Consider the following 7,500-nt stretch of genomic DNA (forward strand, 5'->3'; position numbering starts at 1 on the left):
ATGATACAGCTTTTCGCTGCTAACGTATCCATTTAAGGATGGGTGAAGATCAGGAATAAAAAGAGTTTCTTATATGGTACAATGTCGGTCGGACCTGCCAGTGGCTAGATTTTCAAAGCGGTCCCATTGCCTGATTTCATACCGTGGAAGCCTGGCACCAGTTATTGGTTTTGCCGGACGGAAGTGCACTTCAGTTTCCAGATGGCGCGAGAGATGGCGACTTGTGCGAAAAATTAGCATCGGAATTGTGCCAGTTCTTTGTGTACGAATAGTTAAAGAAATAACGTAATGCACTTTTCCCAGTGATCCTGAGCTTTAAAAAGGATATAGGAAGGTTCTTATGAACAAAAATATTAACTGGAGAAAACATGTTATATGCAGCGGTCACTGGAGCTCGGGAAAACCAGAGGGTAGTAACGAAAACGAAGACCGAAGACGGAAGACCTCGCAAACGAAGACCTTGAAAACGAAGACCGAAGACCAAAGATCTCGAAAAACGAAGATCTCGAGAACGGAAGACCTCGAAAACGAAGACCCACTCGAAAAACGTACAATTTAGGTTAACTCAAATGTTATTTTTGAAGAGTTAGTCCTATAAGCAAATCTAAGGGCCCGATTACATAAGCCAGGCTGGCCCGGTTAGCCGAGATCCCGGCACGTCTGAGAAACACACCAAAAATCAAGGTTGCGATTACATGGAATTTTAAGTCTAAAGCTGTTCATTGAACTGATCGGTCAGTTTTCTCGCGGCATTGAACGGGCTTCCCTCAATAATTATGTGATAAACATGCAACCGCTTCGACAATGTGCTTCATATATGAGTTGAGGTTCATTTGTTGGTTCTCTACTCTGCCCTTTGAGGTTTCTCTCCGGGTACTCCGGTTTTCCCCTCTCCTGAAAAACCAACATTTGATTTGATTTGCGTTAACTTGTTAATATTCAATTTACAGTGTCCCCTTTTAGTGCTCTACGGCGCTAGAAGATTAGACACTTAAATTATAATAAGTTCCTTTCCCTTCTTTTCGTGGCATTTAAAAATCATTGCTCCAACGCAAATGTTTATCTTCATCACTAACCTAAATTCCTCGATGTTATTTTCCATCTGCCGTTCTAAAATTGCTTGTTTCCCGGATATTTTCGCCATCCTTTGACAGAGGTTTTTCCGTGAAAACTCATTTCGAACAGTCCATAAAAAGGAATTATGTTTGCACATACGAAGCACTGAGGCGGCCATTTTTATATGATACTGGTCACATTGGCATACATGGAGGGGTAGAAGTACGTACCGACGGTCGATGACATATGGCTATAAAACCAAAATTTCTTGCATCGATGAGTTACCATATTTTCTTAATCATGGTGCTCCGAGCGAGCACCTTCGGCGCGAAATCAGCCAACGCGGGTATCGATCGTTGCCATTCCAGTTCACATTGATGCCACCATTTTGGGATATATCTATCTATCCATGTTTCTCAGTGGCACACTTCTGCTCAATCCAATGCGTATCCAATGAAGATTTGTAGCTCTTGGAATGAACATTACATATGCGCCATTAGGGGCATGTATTCCATGTTTTCGTGCTGGACTGGCCTGTTCCAGTGTACGACTGATTTTGCTGTGATTCTTTTCGATCCCTTAAACCGGAACAACTGAAAGACCAAATAAAGAGTTGACAAAAGTGGCTGCTTCAACAGAATTCCTAATTGGTGCTTCATTGTCGAACGCACTTTATTAATGTGTGATTAATTCTAGTTTGAAATAATAAGCAGCGCTGTCGTTAGGTCTCTTAGCCTAGATTGCAAAAAGACATACAGATTTAAAGAACTGGCATAGTCTAAATCTTCGCTTTCTCTTACAACTCGCAACAAAAGAGTGTTAGGGTGCTTAAAGGTTCAGCCTGGAAACAACACATTCACAACACACACAGTCACACTTATACCAAGAAATTCCTCCTTACCCATTGTTGTCCAACATTGATCAAGAAAGGGAGAAAAAAAAGTGTACAAAGTGAGGATAAAATGCGAGAATACCTTAGAGACACTTTTTCACATAACGGCAATGTTGTGGGATCATATGAAACGGCAGGGATGCACTCATTATTACGGCGTAATAGCTGACAATAGCCTCAAAACAACCTATATTTTATATAGCAACGCCTGGAAAACGTGGTTTGAACTAGTGCAACCATTTTCCCGTAATTCCACTTCGTTAAGCTTAAGAAACGAAGTGTGTGGGAACTGTCGACGAACAGAATGGCATAAACAGCGTTGATATTAATTAGAGATGAAAAGCAACTCCAAAACATCTAAATCTGTGTGACAATGCTTTATATTTCACCAAGCTGGGCGTGCATTAAAATCAAGATCGACCATGGTTTTAACTTCCTATGGTTGTTAAAAAGCTTTTTCCCCAATTGAGCATCTGTGAACACCTGTTAGCAAGCAACAGCCCGAGATGAGTTTTAAGGTCAGTGAAAACAAAATGATGAATTAATCTTTAATAAGGCAGAAATCAGTAGAACAAAATAAAAAAACGTGAGAGACTTGAACATATCTACCTGAGGGGTCTCCTCTACGATACAAAACGTGTTACTAATTGCGTGGGCACCTTGAAAACGAGGGTGCCAAGCGCGTTGCGTTCAACTGTTAAAAAAAGTGTACTTGATATAAGACATTTAAGTGCTTTTACTCCACACATCTTTGTCTTTTTGTTATTTTAAGAACCATCTGTTGCACCATGACCGAGTTCTAATATTTCAGTAAGTGTGATTTCACTGTTCGGAAAAAATATGAAATCTTGTTTCTTAAAAGGGGGCTCTGTCACGTAAAAGGATGTAATTTCACGACACCCAAAATGCCAAAAAAGTAGAATGAAACATTGCAATAACCACTTAAAACCGTCGAACAACATAAAAAAAATACAACAAATTAAAAGGACGTTTTTCAAGTTTTTTGGCAAATCGCCTGGATAAAGATCGTTTTTGCTCAGAATTATCTTGCTTGTAATGTAACGATAATTTTATCGCTAAAGCGATTCCACTTTACCATTTTTGAGTTTTAAATTGGTGATTAACTAACACTCTAAAATAACGTGACATAGCCCCTTTAAATTTGACGATTTATTGAGACCGTAACTTTCTTTCTTCGGGAGCACACAAACAGAAAACAAGCTCAGGCACTTTCGCATCTATCTCAGGAGCTTCATCACAAAATTTGTGGACCACGGATCCTTACTTACCCTTGAAAACAAGTGTTCCTTTCGGGTCAGTGACAAAAGGTGATTCAAGACCGCTAGAAGGCGTATCCGCCATCCCTGGCGGTTTCCTTCTGATAAATATTACATCTTTAACTTGACAATTTATGCCTACTGACTCCTTTAGCCTTTTCGAGGTTTGTCAAAAACAAAGTCATTAAACATCATCAAAAGAAAATAAAGGGGGAAAAGGGCATCCCCCATACATGCTTTTTTCCATAGGTAATAGGTCTCAAGTTATTTTTGGATCCAAACCACGTTGCACAGATCCCAAGGAGGTTAGGCAACAGGCAATAATATGGCTGGAATGTGTTTCGCGTGGATGGCTCACGCTCAATACAATACATACGTAATTGACCGTTTCCCATAGGGGCTTTTCAGGGCCAATGAAACACAACGAAACAACATAACAGAACAACAACAACAACTGTTAAGAATCCCAACTGGCCGAAGGCAAACAAGTTGGCTATTTACAAGTGCAGGTGGGAAGTTAAACCAGGGACTACCAGGATCAAATTCAACGAGTGGGTCTTGAACCCGGGCGGGTCTTGAACCCGGGATCCCCGGATCTCAATGCAAGCGCCCTAACCACTAGGCCACACCGCCGCCAGTTAACATGGTTCAATTTAGATTTGGAGATTTTGGAGGAGCAAGGATGGCACAGTCGGTTAGTGCGCGGCTTTGGTGCAAGAGGTACTGAGTTCAATTACCGGATCTCACATCCTTGTTTTGACTTCTTTCCTTTCCGTGTACCTAAGTAGCCTTAAATACCTGTAAAACGGAGCACTCATGAAGAAGGGGGAGTAAAATGAGAACACCGTTGACCTCAGGTTTGTCAGTAATTTAAAAATTAAAATTACTGACAGTTTAAAAACAATTAAAAAGAAACAGTTTAAAAACTGTTACGAGTTATCAGCATTAAATATGGTCGCTTTACTTTTTACTTTACTTTTTTTTTTTTAGATAACACATTCCGGCCATATGATCGGCTGTTACCTAATCCCCTTGGGATCTGTATAGCGTGGAAGTCCATCTAAAAATAACTTGAGACATATTGCCTATGGAAAAGGGAATATATGGGGGATGCCCTCTGTGCCCCCTTTGTTTGCTCTTGACATCACTTAAACTATTCACGACTAAGCAAAATTGTCTCCTTTTCTTTTTGCAAGACTTCAACTATTGATCTCTTCTGTTCTTGCAATTTTTGGCACTCAACAAGATCAGCAGGCATTTACGATATGCAAATAGTTCGTTAAGACGTTTACTTCATGCAAAGCAATTTTCAGAAGATTTTGTTCCTAAAATTTACTTTTGCGCGCTTTAAATTTTTTATACGATCATCATCCGAAAAGATAAAATTCTCTTAGCTGATGAGAAAATCTCTTTAAAAAGTCTTCAGTTATCCTATGGCATAGGAAGGAAAGTTGAAGTTAAATATTCCTCTAAGGCGGTTACTAGGGTTATTTCTTTCAGTGCCAGTTGACATTTTGTGAGTTTTATGTAAATAGGTTTGTGGAGGACGGCGCGTGCCCGCTTGCAAGCGATATAGCTCCTTGTGTTTGTCTTGATTGACTATCTCCACCTTGCCCGTCTACGTCAACATCTGCACGAATAATATGTCAAACGATCTAATATCTATGGATATTAGATATGGCTAATTTGTTCTCTCTGTGATAAATGATTATACAATATGTGGGCATGCGAACCATCATCATATCTTATTTACGCTCGGATTTTTAGAGTAGGTTGGTGTAGCTAATATCTCCCAGCATTTACCAAACCAACCGTGATAAAATACAGAGGACAGACCAGTTAGACTGAATTATACTGCAACTTAAATGTTAGTAACTGTATCCTATCCTTTTATCACAATAAAACTTGCAAGATCTCAGCTTGCTCTAAAGTAGATTCTATTTCACTGCAAAATGGAGGAAATCGAACATCAAAGAAGCTAATGGACTTGGTTCAGTAATTAGATATCAATTAACGGATGTTCAAGAGTCTTGAAACCCACGCAAAATAAGTGTATAAAACACGAAAATTGAAACACAGGCAACAAGACAGTAACCGTTGCCAAGAAAGCGCATAGCTCAGCACTCTTGATCAAGCGACTTGGAGTCATTCAGTGTTAAGATGAAGAACAGAGCTGTAACGTTTCTTGTTGCTGTAGTTGTTATTGCAGCGTTGGCTATGGAAACCGACTGTTGGCATACAATAAACGGCAGAAAAAGAACAACTGAGTTAAAAGAAAAGGTTTGACATCTGATAATTCTCTTCAAAGATAAGTCACACGTGGCGTTCGCTTGTCTTCTTGTGGGTTCCCATGCAGTCGATGGTCCCACCTCACAGATCTTGAATTCTCTCTAAAAGAAAACTTGTACGGAGTGGGCGAGTAGGAAGGGGGGGGGGGGGAGAGATTTATCTCAGAAAAAGCAGAAACGAAAAGAACAGAAATTCACTTCTTGAAGGGGGTTAGACAGTAAAGATAGGGAAAAATTAAGAAACATCGTCCAACTGGACAGGTGCTAGAGAGGATGCTCGCTTTGAAGGTATTTCACGTCCTACTATGATCAAAAAATCATTTTCCTTTTTCTTCAGATGTTGAAAGCGTGTTCGCTTAACAGCTGACTGGCAAAATTTTTATCCAAAGGCTGTTTATTTTGAGTGTAAGGTTTGGTTTCAAGGTCCGCCATTCCTCACGTTCAAAACTGACCGATTGGACCTCAGAGGGTTGGGTCTAGGGAAAAGTGACGTCATTTACTCACTAGCTTAAAATTTGAGCGCGTAAATATAGTTTACGTCATAGAAAGTGCGGCGTACGGGTTTTTATTCACGAGTTGTTTGTGTCAAAAACCCGAACGAGCGAGGAACGAGCGAGTGAGGGTTTTTGACACAAACAACGAGTACAACCCGTACAAAGACGAGAAATTTCATTAAAATAGTTTTCTGAACGCAAATTAGAACCAAAACTCACTAACAATAGAACCAAATGCAAATTTAATTTAATCAATAACAAAGTACGATTTGCACGAGATGCACGAATGATTGGCATGGAAACGCCTTTACACTATCGTTGATTGGTTATACTTCCACATGTGAAATAGCTGTACGTTATTCTGATTGACTGTATAAGCCTTTTCCACATGTGAAAATAAAGCGTATAGATTTGTACAAATGAGCTTTATGGAATGAAATTCTCATGTTATGTGTAATAAACACAACTTATTATATATACAAAACACGAGTTTAAAAGTCTGCATGAAAGCCCGAAACTCCCGGGCTGCATGTTAATTCAGCCGCGTACACACGCATTGCATTCTTAAACCAGTGAGTCTTTGACATCATTTTCTCCTTGACCCAGCTCTCTCGAGATTTTAAAAATAGTAATGGTGGACCAATAAATAACAAAACTTTACTTAAAATAAACAGGTGTCTTTTTAAAAGCAGAATTTAAAACTTGGGTAACTTGGTGTTTCGTGAACATAGTTCTGAAATCCAAAGAAAAAGAAGATTTGTTTTTTGGTCGTAAATGAGTTCCTTGCGATTGATTGGTGGTCAGAAATCGCCCGTTCTTTGATACTTTTTACATTTCAAATGTAATTAAAGAGGCTATATCACCGGGGTGTTTGGGGGAAATCTTTACCAGAGTTTATCCCGACTTCAAAACTCGAAAATGGTAACTAATGTGGAATTCCTTTACTGATAAAATTATCGTTACATCACAAACAAGATGATTCTGAACAAAAACGACGTTTATCCAAGCGATTTGCCCTAAACTTGAAAAACGTGGGCCGACTTTGATCAAGATTACAAAACTGCAATCCGTTTCAATCTTGTCCATTTGTGTCCATCCATACTTCTCTTTCTTTTGCTGTATTTCTTTTATGTTATTTTGCGTAATATCGTTGTCGTTGTTGTTACACGAGTACAGCCAGAACGAGTTTACCCAAAGCCAGAAGCTTACATGGGCTATGGTCAGCAGGGAAAGAAACAATAATTTACTAACATAATGGCAAGAAGTTAGACACACCAACTACACATATACAAACACACACGCTCGTAACGCAAATTGATCCGGGAGGTGGTTGCAAATATTAAGATAATCAGTGTCCTAAGCAACATTAAGGTCCCAATTTCAACAGTCAAGGTTCAGAGACCCAAGTCTTAAGATTTAAATCTCTATTTGAAATCACTGATTATAAGGCTGTTACGTTGAGTAAGGGGAATGTCATTACAAACATTAGGTGC

General features: G+C 39.4%; 1 long non-coding RNA gene across 1 annotated transcript in view; it reads left to right on the plus strand.

Annotated features, from left to right (window-relative positions):
* Window positions 1–5,289: 5,289 nt before the first annotated feature.
* Window positions 5,290–7,500, plus strand: part of LOC138002905 (uncharacterized) — a 3,020-nt gene continuing 809 nt past the window's right edge. Inside the window, exon 1 of the long non-coding RNA XR_011123363.1 lies at window positions 5,290–5,505. This is a non-coding gene — a long non-coding RNA (uncharacterized lncRNA). The remainder of the gene's footprint in view (window positions 5,506–7,500) is intronic.

The sequence above is a fragment of the Montipora foliosa genome, chromosome 5, assembly GCF_036669935.1.
Source record: "Montipora foliosa isolate CH-2021 chromosome 5, ASM3666993v2, whole genome shotgun sequence".
Taxonomy (NCBI): Eukaryota; Metazoa; Cnidaria; class Anthozoa; order Scleractinia; family Acroporidae; genus Montipora; species Montipora foliosa.